The 14,151-nt window shown below is 35.1% G+C and overlaps 1 protein-coding gene across 3 annotated transcripts in view; it reads left to right on the forward strand.

Annotated features, from left to right (window-relative positions):
- The window catches only part of GABRB2 (gamma-aminobutyric acid (GABA) A receptor, beta 2), a 128,212-nt gene that overhangs the window by 2,607 nt on the left and 111,454 nt on the right, over nucleotides 1-14,151 (forward strand). The window lies entirely within an intron of this gene.

Below are 14,151 nucleotides of genomic sequence, written 5' to 3' on the forward strand. Positions count from 1 at the left end.
CGCAGGCTGCTCCCCCAGCGCCTCCTCTTCGGCTTCGTAGGGACGGAGAGGAGCGTTTCTTGGCCAACCCGGTTTTATGCCTTTCCTGGTTTATATATATGGATATATATTTAACATTAAAAAAAAAAAAATACTCTGCCCTTTTGTCCCAGCAGCACATTTTCCATTACTAACAAGACGGTTTTTATTTCTGTGTGTATCCAAAGCTTGTAATTTTTTGTGTAGTCTGATGCTGTTTTGTGTGGTCATGTCTGAGTCAGTGATCTTCCAAGTTTAATTTTTCAAGATGTTTGTCTCTCTCATTTAAGTAACTTGAACTGTGCTCAGGTGCTTAACTTGTTCATAGCATAATAACTCAACTCTTCCTGTGTTTCACTTTCTTTACCTGGGAGACTAATGAAGTGTGGAGAAAACTGGACAAGTCTCAGCTTCATACTGTAGAAGAAGCTTTTCTTGGTTTAGACTAAACTTTTTGAATGCTTTTTAATTTCAAAATAATTGGGGTCAAATTTTGAATTTTTTTATCTTAACTTATGTCTTAGTTGGTTAAGGACATAAAATTTGTCCTCATACTCTTGGGGGTTTATACAAAAAGAACAAAGACACTGATACATTGTAGCAGTAACTGATACAAAATAAATTCATTTTGTGAAAAATTTATTACTAGTGATAGAAGTTTATTGCTTGAAATGAACTTTCCAGTCTTGGAGAAGTTGAAAGGAGACACCTTTCTCAAGACAAATGTCATTCTAGGGATACTGCTGTTGCTGTAATGATGCATTTGAAAATAGTATTTTGCAAGTTATTAGTGTATTAGTATCTTTCTACAGCTAAATTATTTTGTTTAATTCATCAGTGGCATGTTTGGCTTCTCAGACATGTTGCACTGAATGAATTGTTAAACATTTGTTCTCAAACATGATTTATTGTGTGGTGCACAGGAGATTTTTCATAATGTAAAATATAGCCCTTGACCTAATTTGAGGATGCTGCCACTGGTGGTTGTACTGTGAGACTGGGAGGTCTTGGTGATAGAGAGCTTAGTATTGCTGCTTTTCAAGGTACCAGGACTTATTTCACCTTGAGCAACATTACTTGTGCCATATTTCTAAGGAGCTAAAATGGGCTTCCAAACTTTCAGTAAGCTGGCAATTTAGTATTCTACTTTCAGGAGCCTTAAGTGCAAAAAAAGAAAATTGTGCTTGTGTTTTAAACCAGTGTTTTTTTCATTAAAAAAGCTATGGGTAGGAGAGACAGATGTACAGTTATTTTTTTAGACAGCCATGAGCAGTGTGGTAATGATGGGAGTTTTCTTGATGGAACTGTGATCTACTAGGGCAGTATTATATTCTCTTCAAAACTGGAAGGTAGTGCCAAATGTTGTCTCTTCTTGTGAAAAGGTTGTGAAGATACTTGCAACTCTTCTTTTGTTAGTTTCTATTGATGATTTCTAGAAATCTGGTGTCCAATTAAAGGTGACAGCAGTTCAGTTCCAGAAGAAATTCCAAACCAAGATTTAGCTTGAAAATGTGGCTCTTAATTCCAATGGTAACATAATTTAAAACTACTGTTCTTACATGTCTCATCTAGTCTTGATGCATTTCAAATAGCATATGTTTTGTGGTGCTCTGCAGCAGAAGTCTTGTCTCCAGTGTCATTAAGGTTTTACTTTGTTGAACAGGAGAATTTAGAGTTGCTCTGTTAGAAAGTAAATGTGTGTTTAGGATGTTCAAGAATATTACTGTTTACTTGGAATTCTTAAAGAGGGGATAAATACTTTGCACCAAAACAAACTCATAGTGTAACAGGCTTTGCAGCTGCCTTCCAAATTCTTCCTGTATGCAACAGATCTGAAACTGTCAGCTGTTTGACTTTTTTTTGTAGTCAGAAACTTGAACTAGCATGTATTAAAAAATGGCTTCTAAGTACTGATGCTTGTGAACATAATTCTTGCCCGCTCTGGGGAATGCACTGAATGCTCATGAGAAAACTGAGAGCTTCAGGTATATGTGGTAGCTGACAAATGTCATTACTACTTCAGACTCTTATTTACAAAATGGAAAAACACAACCCAACAAAAAAACCCACACCAAAACCCAAGCCAAAACAAAACAACTAAAAGACATCAGGTAATTATTTTATGCAGTCCAGTAATGATTATGGCTAATTCCACTCACTTTTTTTGGATGAGGCCCTGCAATATTGTTGAGTGTGTGCTTTATGCTAGCTATCCTGTAGAATTTCTTAAGGTTTCTTTTACTCAGGTAACAATGGAGAACAAACATGGAGAGGTGGTAAAGCTACTAAAAGGGTTTTCCTGGTCTAATGAATTTGATTTCACATAAGATGAGCTCTATTGCAGTTGAGTCTAATGCAATGTTCTCAAGAGAGTTTCATAGTGTTCCTTACTGTACTTAGATTTTCTTCTTAGTTTTGTCTTTCTTAATACTAACTACTCATTGAAAATAAGATCTCCAAAAAAGAGTTTAATCGTTGTTTCTTTTTCCCTAATAATAAGTGCTAGGTGAGATGTCACATTTCCATAATTTAATCTCCTCAGTTAGTTATTGGAGCAGATCTGAAGACAACACAGCAACAAAGACTTCTAATTTTTCCCCTTTCTTCCAAATAGTTCTCCCCTAAACTGTGTTTAAAATCTGGTACATGTTAATTAAGAAGTACAGAAAGAGATTTCTTCCATATACACCACTGAAGATTCTGCATAACATGTTATGCATTTGATCTATCTAGATAAGGCATGAGGATTTCTATGGATAATGTCGGTCATGTTTCAATGTCTTGGCTTATTCCCTGTTAAATAGGTCAACTTTTTTTTTTTTTTTTTTTTTTTTTCTTTATTCTCTTCTCCTTTCCCCCCCTCTTTCCTTGGTCTGTGGTTATTCTGGGATTCCAGTACAGGATGTCTAAGAAAGAGAGAGAAATGTTCCATGTATTTATCTATTTATTTGTTACCAGGAAATATAGACTTTCTGAGGCAATAGGTTGTATATTTAATGAAGTAAAAATATTTATGCTGTGTGTCATTTGGATTCTGCAGAGAGGAATCAGAACAGTTAATGTAAAGTTTTTGTTTGCTTATCATGGAACCAGTTTTTGACATGTGGACTCAGTATGTGTACATGGAGTTAAATAGATATAATAGATTGGTTTGTTTTAGTGGGAGCCATTAGGATTGATTGAGTGCATGATCCTTCCATCAAGTGGGAGTTGGAGAAACAAAGGAGCTGTTATCATCTGTCAGGGAAAGGTTTATTTATTAGTGCATTCCAAGTTTTACACAACAGAACCTAATAGCTTCAAAGCTCAGGAAAAATAAATAATCTTTTCTATTTTATACTTCACTTCTACATTAGAGATACGTCAGAGTTGCATAAAATAGTAGGTATAGTACTCATCAGAATATTCACAGTCTAAAAAAGTACAGGCACAGCTGTAATTTGCTGATAGATCTCTGACTTACAGTTACTTTTGATAATAGAGACCCACTACTGGTTTTATTAAAATATCTCTTTATTTTCTTGAGATATTTTCAGTAAGGGTCATTGACAAAGCTCAAGTGAGGTACATTCCAGATTAGGAAAACAATAGGAGGTGTGTGGCTACCTCTCAAGTAGCAGCAAGTGTCTTTCTGTGAAAAGGAAAGAGATGGTTTGCGATATAAAAAGAAATGGGAGTTAAGTGGTAAGGAAATAGGGTGGAGCAGTTCCAAAACTGAAAACTCAGTGGAAAATGCCTGGAAAAGAAAACTTAACAGAAACAAAACAAAACAAAAAACAGGAAAAAGTGTCCTATATACTCTGGTACAGAAAGAAGTGAAAGAAATGGTTCCTGACAGCAATATCTTATTTTGTCAATCCAGTCTAGTTGTACATGTTGCTGTACATGATCCTCAGAGAGAATAAGGAGAGAACAGGACTGAAAATGTATGGAAAATGAAATATTAGAACTACTGGGAAGGTGTTGCTTCCCTAATGCTAAGTACTTCCTGCTGCTAGAGACTATTGTTTTTATTATTTTCCCCATGTCACAGATGCCTATACTTCTTCACACAAAATTGTATTTCTCGGTGGACAGTTTGAATTTGGCTCTTGCAAAATTATTGTGCTTGTGCACCACTGACTCATACTGAAGTGTCTACAGACACCTTTCTGAATGCAGAATAGGTGATGTAGATCTTAGAAGTAAGAACTTTTCTTTTCTGAAAGCCCAGTATCACCTGTTCCTTCAGTTGCTATCTGGGATAACATCACAAGACATTTATTTTTGTCACAGTTTGACTCAGGTCCGACAACAATGCTCTCGATCCCCTCCCCCTCCCACCCAGGTAGGGAAGGAGAGAGAGAAAAAGAGAGAGACTTGGCTGGATTGAAAACTAAACTACACAGCTTTAATTAAAACACTAATGAATCAGGATTTCCATTTCTTATTACTACAGGCCTCTGATTCATGCGTTTTCCTTTTGTAGCTTTAAGGTATGTAAAAAAAGAGGCCTGTGTGTTCAAGCAAAATGTTTATTCTTGGGGACCAGAGTGAATGTTCCTATTGGTATGCTACATGTGGTTTGGAGTTTTTGTCTTGGTTGTGCTAGAATACATGTAACCACAGCATGACATGGTTTCTCTACAACATATATTCAGGAATCTAGGGAGTTTGTAACAACTGTTATAAGCCAATATGTAAGCAATAAAATATTATGTATATTTATGTATATATAGTGTGTTTACGTTATATCTAAAAGCATTAAATCTTGTTTCTTTTTAAGGTCAATATTATATTGAAATATAATTTGTTACTTGGGTTGCGCTTTCAGTGTGCAACAGTGTTGAACAAATTTAATCAGTAGAAAATCTTCCTTCATTGGTGGTGGTAATTTTTCAATCTGATCGCTTTCTTTGGCAGAACAAGGGATGTTTGTCAGTAACTTAGAGATCACCTTAGAGGTGGTCTGTACAACTGAATTAATAATTATTTGGTTTAGGAAGTCTTGACCTATAAATATTTAAGCAATTTTGCTCTTGCCATATAAGAAAGGATATATTTATCTTTAATATATTTTATGGGCAGTGTCTTGGTTCTAAAGCTTGGGAATGAACATCAAGTGTGTTTTGTTAGCTACTACTATAGGCTGCTTTATTTCATAACTTCTCTATTGAAAATCACATAAAATCTTTATAGATGAGCCATGTAGTAGGATGAAAGATTTTTATGGTTTGCTCTACAAACTTGTTACAAGTTGAAGCTGTTGGAATGCTTGTATTTGTGCTTTTTAGTGACTCTCAAGTCTGTCAGTGCACTATGACTAAATCCTTATTATTCGTTCCTCCCTTTTTCATTCTCATACCCCATGCAGCCCTCTGCAAGTTTTATAGTAGAGCCTTTAGTATTCAACTGTGTTGAAGTATGGTTTTGTGTAGTAACAATTATTTTGCTTGAAGTAATGGGATTCCTTGTAGACCTTTAGTGGTTAATGCTGTAGATCTCTGCAAATGCCTCTAAGAATCAGGTAAGCAAGATTTAGAATCTTCATTTCCAATAAGGGTATAAATCCATGAGGTAATTTTTTAAAAACCTTGCAATGGAAGGTAGCATCTTGTTTGCCTTTAGAGTTAAGGACTGTAGAAACAGTAGAATGACTTGTGCTATATGCACTGAAGAATTGGCAACTGTGGGTGGATGCAACCTGTAATTTAAAAATAAATTATTATGCATAATTACATTAAATTTTTAGGTATACTGTGAGTTGACAAAAAATATAAACAGGATAGAATCAGCCTTTTTGCTTTATTGTAATTATTCTGACTGTGCCTTTAGAGGAATTCCCACCCTGCTCACTCTTCTTGGTAGCAGTGCTATGTACAATGGACATACGACAGTTAGTGTAACAAAAACCTTGTAGGAATAGTGATATAGTAGGCATATTGACAGCTATAGTCTTGTCTCTCTGAAGACCAGTCTGTGAAGTAGCAGTGCTCTTGCTTTATAGGTTTTGCCTGTGAAGATTTTTGTATGCAAATTGTTTGGCTAAGTATTTTCAAATTCGGTAATCAATGCCAAGATTCTCTCAGAGTTGGAATCATATCTACTGCATGTGTCCTTTTTCTATGAGTTTTGCACTTACATATGTAAATGTTTCCCAATCATACAATTTTTGTTGTTGTTGTAAATATGAAAAGAAATATACAGGATGTTGACATGTATGCAACTGAATATATCATTTGTAGATCATATTAAACATAGATTTTCACAGGATAAAGCAATTAGAGTTTGAGCTCTTTCCATGTCCCCAGGCTTTAAGAACAAGGAGACTGTGTCATTTCTGTCTTATCTTCAACAGCTTTCTACCTATCTCCATCCAAGTTACATCCTGTTAATTTTTATTCTGTAAATACTTAGGGATTAATTTGTTAATTTTCAAGTAAAAATAACTTAGCTTCTTTGCATTTCAAGTGGTATATATGGCAGTTCAGGGTATTTCCACTGATTTTGATAGAGGCAAACCACTGATTCATTGTGATTGTGCTGAAAGACAAATTCAGCTCTATAAATTTTGAACAAGTAAAAAAATAAATAAAGTGGGAAGTTTGGCCTTGAATGGTATATTAAATTGCCCTAAGGAATGCATGTTTTAAAAATCCAGCTGCTTGAAGCAAGAAAGTCCTTGTTCCAGTGCCTACTCTCTGAACGTTTCTCTTCTTTCTTTTTTAATGATTAGGCATTTCTATTAACTAAGCAACTGTGTGATAATGGATTAAAACCAGCATTTTCCTTCACAGTTGAGTGACTTGATTGCTGCTTTTGGATATCTCCTTCCTGTGGTTGTGAGTTTTGAATTCTTTGCTGCATAGTAGCCTGGGTGCAGTGAACCTCTATTCTAGTTAGCTTATTATCCTGTGGTGGTTGTGAGTAGCAGTATTCATGTTGCAGAGGACCAGGAATAGAGGTCTTTCATTTTATGGATTAACCAATGAAAGGCTACCAACACATCCTTTGTCTTCTCATCTGTTACTGGAAATGTTTTTGAATTGCAGTAGCTGGGTCTTGCTATTATGTTAGACACAACTTAATCATACCAATTTTATCTACTTTTTAACCAACTATAATATTATAAGCCAATCAGAATGGCCTTAAGTAGGAACAACATGCCTGCTCACCTGGAATCCCGAATGGAAGTGCAGTACAGATCTTTGGGAACTGGGAAACTAAATAGTGAAAATGGCAGAAACTTGGGAATGTAACGTTTTCCAGAGATGAGTCATCACAGACAATTTTCTTGAAAAGTTGTTTTGGATTGACACAGGGCAAATGGCTCTAATGTGCTAAATGCCCCATATTTTTTGTAGCTATCACCCTTGGAGAAAAATGGGACAGAAAGCTCAGAGTTAGATAAAGGTCCCACTAAACCCATTTGGCATGAGAAGAAGGTCTTAAAGAGATATTAGTGGGTTTTCATTTATTTGGGATGTCTGAGAACTGTGACTCTTGTGGTTTAGATTTTCAGAAGTGTTTCTCATTCACCTTCTTCCATTGTGTACAACTATGAAGTAGCTGTAAGTTGCTGTTGCTTTCAAGGAACTGAAGACATTTTTTTTTCTCAGTGAGAACTGCAGATTAAAACATGTAATAATTAAGTATCTGAACAAGACACTGAAGCCTTTTGAAAAAATATTCGATCCCACAGATGCAAAGCTCTTTTAAAAATCTGGTCCTAATTTCTGTTGTAGATGATTTTTTTTTTTTAATAGAAGTCTAAATTGTTTTTTAATACATGGAACAAAGTTCCTTTCTTCTCAACCGAATAAAATTAGTGCTCAGACCGGTTTGTTCTCTGTATAGGCTTTTAAAAAGGTAATTTGTAAAAAAACCCGAACAAACAAAACCCTCATACTCTTGCATCCACTTAGCAGAAGTAGTGAATTGTTGCTAACCCCTCATAGTCTGTAAGGGTAAGTATGTATTGTCATTTGCATAACAGTTATTACCCAACAGTCCAGAATTCGTTACGGTCCATTGTGTAATCCATATTTGTTTCTTTTATAAAGTGTATTTTTTAGTTAATAGGCCCTGCAGCTCCAGAGGAGTTGTAGAGCAGTGTGATTTTATTATTTATTTTTTTTTCTCTTTCAAGGTCTGCTGACCCAATAGGCTCTGTTGGCTCCCTCAGGGGTGTCAGAGTTACAATGTTAATTGATGTTTGACAACATGTGCACTGAAGGAGTCATAAAATTTTTGTAAAACAAAATTAGTTTTAAGGTCCAGTAGACTGAGTTACTAAATTAAGTAATTTACAAGTGTAACTCTTTTATTATTCCTTATTATGAAATGATTTACTATTTTAGATAGCATAGAGGGAAGAAGGAAATAAGATTAAACAAATATGCACATCATATTTACAAATGAAAAGTAACAGCAACTAATTGCCTCACTGTGTCACTAATCATGTGAGTCTAGAAATGACCAATACAACCTTTAATGAAGCCTGAAATCTTCCTACAATTTATGTGAATGCTCAATCTGCTATACTGTCCTGTTGCTCTGATGTTTTGTGATGTGGGATGCTTTTAGGAATTTCAACCCTAATAGAATTTTAGAGATGTAATGTTCGTATCTTCTAGCATATCCCACCTTAGGCTGCTCAGGATTAAATGCTTAACAACCTCAGTAGATAGAAAAATTACTTGCCAAATTACTTTCTTTTTTCAATTTTGAAAGAAGCCTTTTCAAAGGTGTAGAAATGTTTACTGAGTTAAGCATAGCTGAGACCTTTCAGATCAAGTTTCAGTCAAAAATATATTATTGTAGCTGATGTATAAGTCCTTGAAGAATAGATTTGTAATGGAAGTGCCAGGGCACCCTCAACTATAATAATTTTTGTTAGCATAAGTGCCTAGAAATGAATACAGTTTTCATTGATCTGCTATTATGTGACACAAGTGATCACTTACAGAGAAATCCATAATAATTCTAGTTAACTGGCAGCATTCGAAATTGCCATTGAAAGTACCTGCCTCTGTGCACAGGCTTTGCAGAATACTTTTGTGAGCTTAAGCCTCACACTAGACTTTGTTTTGAAGTCTTAAAATGTGTAAATTTGATGCTGATTTTTCCACTGAGGCTATTTCTGTCCTCTCTTCATGTAAAATCTGTGGGTACTTAAATGACTTGTAGTGCAATTCAAGATGGCTCCTATAATGTCTTAGATATGTGTGAATGAGGACAGGGTAGTAGTCTTGTAATGGCTGGTGGGCAGTAGGTACTTTTTTTAAAGTGCATGGATGTCTTTAGTAATCTTTATTGGCCAGAAAGCATTAACTCCTTGCTGGCAGCTTTGATTAAAGTCCAATCCTCGTAAGAGTGTATCTTTTTTGCTCTTAGGCTAGAGACTGTACCATAACCAAATGCACTGGTAAGGCAGCATTAGAAGGCTCATGTGGTTCCTACCAGAGCCAAACTTTGCCTATTGATAAATGAAAGACATTAGTTGACATCAATATCTTTCTGGCATCTTTTTTTTTTTTTTTTTTACTTGAAGTGAATAAAAATGAACCTTTCTGTTTTGAATCATAAAATCATCTTTGGTGAGGTAGATGGTAATGCAACATCTTAAGTGTAGAATTAAATTTTTATTATCTTTTTAATTGAATTGACTTTTTGAGAACACAATGATGTATGAACTTTTGATATGGCATTTGACATTTTAGAGATGGGTATCCATGCTACAGTAATATGCTGACTAGATAACAGCTTTTGTTAATGCATGAAGGCAGCAATTATTTAGTAGATTCAAAATGAGATTTCAGTCAAAATTTCTGCTCTTTTATACAAAATAGTTCTGATTTAATCTGCTTCATGGGGAAATAATTGTTTTTGTAAAGAAGTATTACATATTATATGTAACTTAAATTATCTCTTGAGTTAAACTTTTTGAAAACAATGAACGTGCATCTGTATTTTTTTCATTGATTAGTCATACTAAAGAACATTTTCAAATGGAGCATGTATTATTGGTGGCAGGTAAATATATTAATTTTTCTTTTGTAATTTTAAATAGTTGGCATTTATTCATTTCAGTATCCATTAGCAAATTACATTGGAAAAAGCATTTTGTTTTTTAACTGGGTACCATATCATTGTAGTTAAATAATATATTGTCTTCAATATATGCAACCTTTTAATCTTTGTCAGTGTTGGGTACCAAAATACTATGTAGCTGAAGAGATGATGATTTCCACTCTTCTCAGATTCTGTCTGATAAGATATCACAACTCTTGGGTTTTTTGGTTTGTTTATTTATTTATTTATTTTTCCTTCTCTGTCCAAGCTGTGTTGCAGCTTTCTTGATGAATGCAACCACCACTCTTACATCACCATCTTGGGAGTGGATTCCTGTATGCTAGAGACTGTTTGTAACTCAGTAGTAAATCTGCTGTTTGGTTTTTCAAAATTATTTCTCCGGAATTCTGTGCTTGAGGAATATTTGTTGTCAAAAGAAACATGTCACTGTGCTGACTGGCTGCTGTGGAGCCTGGGTCTACCTTTGCTGCTGGGAAATTTACTATTCAGAACTATTGGATGGAATGAATGTAGGATGAAATATGAGAAGCAATATGTTGAAACTATAGCATCAAGATTCTTGTCAAATATCAGTCAAAACTTTTATTTGTACAAATACTGGAGAGCTGAAATTTATTGTTGTTGCTTTTAAAGAACCACTATGATTTCATTTGAATAGTTATAAGTCTAGTTCATCCTACCTTGGGAGAAAAGGAAGGACTGAGAAATGCGCAGCAGGAGTTCTACATCATGAATACATGACTTCATTACAGCTGGCATTCTAAACAAAGACATTTTTTGTTTATTTGAATGATAAATAGGAAGGAAATGCAGGTAGCCTTAATTATGAAATAAAGGGGTGAGCCAATTTCTGCATTTTACTGTCTTGAATAATAGGGAACAGAGTATTAAATAGCTTTTTATAGATTAATACTATTGATGCAATATTAATACATAAATTAATGCTGTTTCATGGCTCAGACGATACATTACAGACTACTCACTCAAGCTTGAAATAAGACTGTTTTCCACAAATTGAAAAATAATTCTGTGTATCTGATGAGCAAGTCAGAAAGTGTTGTAACATAACAGAATAGACAAAATGCATTATTTTTGTATGACTCAGATTTTTACCTTAAAATTTTATCCTGTCTTGAAATATTTCTGCCTTGAAAATGTATCTCAGTATTTCCTCACCCTTTTTATTATCTTTACAATAAAAAAAATCTACAGGAGAGCTTAAGTAACAATAGCCAACATACATTCTTTTCTGTGTGGGCATACAGCAAGATCACGTTTCTTTAATCACTGGGTTTTATTTCCTTAGGTCTAGTTAGAAAGCAAGTGTCAGGGAGGAAATCTTGGTTTCAGAAGGCAGGCAAGATCTTGAACAAGAGGACTATGAAAGTAAGTCTGGCCCTATAGAATAGCAGCGTGGAGTTTTGTGCTAGTTTAGGAAAACCAACTTGATTTGACATTTCGGATGCTTATGATATACAGGTATGTGAGCTGTGCAACAGCAGTAAGTGAAAATGTAATTCCAGCAGTTCAGTGGCAGTATTTACATGTTTTGGTTTTGTTTGTTTTTTTATTTAGTTATGGTGGTGCATGTGGTCATACAGGATCATAAGAAATTATTTTGCATAGCTTAAACAATTTCTGCATTATTAACCTAGGAAGACTCTCCTTAACTATTTGTGTGCTTCATCAAGGTAATGATGATCAGCTGTGTTTCTGTGGTTTTATTAGATGGCCAGATATGGCCTAGGAATAATGTATTATTACAATTTTTTATTTTATTTTTTTTTTTAAATAGAGAGTCTATACTGTGGTTTGAAATGAGAGAGAGAGAGTAGTTTTGCTCCTGAAAGAGATTATTCTCTTTCAGATTTTAGTTTGGCTGTGTTTTTTTTTTTTGTTTTGTGTGGTTTTGGTTTGGGGCTTGTTCGTTTGCTTTGGGGTGTTTTTTTTTTTTGGTGTGTGTATGCTTTTGGTGGAGTTTTTTTGCTTACTTTTTTGTTTTGGTTTTTACTGCTAGTGTAAGTGTAAGCAATTGTCTAAGGTACATCCGTGATTAGTATTGATTGTGTCGAGATTAATGTTTTGCTGGAATATTCAGGAATTCAAAGGTGGATGAGAAACAGCAAATTGCAGTGTTCTTTGCATGAGGTCTGGGAGAAGGATAACAAATGGAAGAGTGATTTATACAAAGGGAGACAGAAAAGGGGTTAAGAACTAAGCAGGCACAGCTTGAGTGCAGTGAGGCAGAAGAGAAGAATATGTTGGCTTTTAAATGTTCTGTCTTGGGATGCGGACTACCACACTGGGTAACTGGAAACCAATGAGGTGGTAGTGAAAGGAGGCATCTGTCCAGTTTCAGTTTTTCTGTTCCTCTTAGAACTTATTCCAAGAAACTGAGTGGTCATTAAAACAAGTAACAAACTACAGTAGTTTAACCTTTTGTAATGAAAGGTCAAGTTCCATGATGGTTCCTGTCACTTGCCCTGGGATCAAGGACTAAGCTGGAAAATGAACAATGTGGTGCTGTTAATACAATAAGTAGCTTTTAACTACATTTGTTTGAATGTTGGTATATTGATGCATCTTGCAAACTCAAAATAGAAGAGAGATAAAGTAGTGTGGGTGTGTGTATATATATATATATTTGTAGGTTGGCAGAACTTGTATAATTTTGAAGGTCTAGAAGAGAAAGCCAGTGTATATATATATGGCTGTGTGACTAGCTGTTTTGGTAAAGATGGATGTAAAGTACACCACTTTGTGATAGGAGAAACCACGTGCTATTACTGCTGTTATTTGGGCTACATAAGTAGAATATGTACTTGAATTTTACCTCACATTCTTTTTTTAAGTAATAGGTATGTAAAAGCTTAACTGAGAAAGACAGGTGAAGGTAGGTTATGGATGGGTTTTTTGTAAATCAGCATTTTTTAATTTTAATGTAGTCTTACTCAATACTGGTCTTGTGGATCTTTAAAAAGAAAAATATATAGTTCAATTTTAAGTCTATTATTTCTTACAGCTTTCATCTTATGTTGAAGCACCCTTAACAGAATCATGAGTCTGCCCTTGAATTATCAGTAATATTAAGTCTATGAAACTTACAGCAGGTCTTGAATTTGAAACATTCATTTGCTTTTTAATGCCCACTGTATAATCTAGAGTTTATTTAAATTTGTCTTAAAAAGTTACATCTGAAATTTTATTTTAATTGGAATACCCTACTCCTCTAGTGTGCTCCTGTTTTTCGTGAAGAGACATGATATTTTCTTGAGATCTGGTGGCCTTTAAAGGGTTGTTTTGTTTTTTTCTTCCCTTGTGCAATAGTCCAGATGTAAGCTTCCTCTTCCCTTGAGTCTCTTCAGACAGTACTGTATCCTTTTACTGTGGGATGGTAAACCATAACACAATTAGTTCCTTCCCCTGCTCCAGTCTGGAGTTTGGGTTGGGTCCACATTATTGCAGGCAGCACATCTGAGAGCTCATCCTGCATTGTGAAAACTGTCCTTTTTTTCTTACTGATTATAGAACAAATCTCAGGGAGCTCAGGGGGGTTGTCTCCTGGGATAAAGTCAGCCCTTGTGAATTTTTTTTGCCCTTTGTGAATTTTCATGTCATATTTTTTACTTGCAGTCTCACCACAAAGTTGGCTAATACAGGCACACAGTGCATGCATGTATGAATGTTGAAATGCTGTCATTGACTTCTTTGGGTTGAACACCAGCTGAACTGCAAGCCTCTCCTCACCACAGCTGATCTGTTTCACCACTGTGTCATGTCATTCTTACTGTTTGTTGTTTGTTGATTTCAGTCAGTTTGGCCTGACTCTGCAGTGCTTGTTTCTCCCTCTTCCTATTGTGTATGTGTGTAAGAGTTCCCATTCATTCAGTTTCCTAGGCCTGTTATGTTTATTCTGCCTCATGCAGTAAGATGTTTGAGCAAGTGTAAGCATGTTTACAAACAAAACATGAAGTTGAATTTGTAGAGTGTAAAAGTCTCATCATTGGCTTCAATCTAGCTGGCACTACTGTAATATCATGGCACTGATTGCAGCACTAA

The sequence above is a fragment of the Chaetura pelagica genome, unplaced genomic scaffold (assembly GCF_000747805.2).
Source record: "Chaetura pelagica isolate M959 unplaced genomic scaffold, ChaPel_1.0 scaffold356, whole genome shotgun sequence".
Taxonomy (NCBI): Eukaryota; Metazoa; Chordata; class Aves; order Apodiformes; family Apodidae; genus Chaetura; species Chaetura pelagica.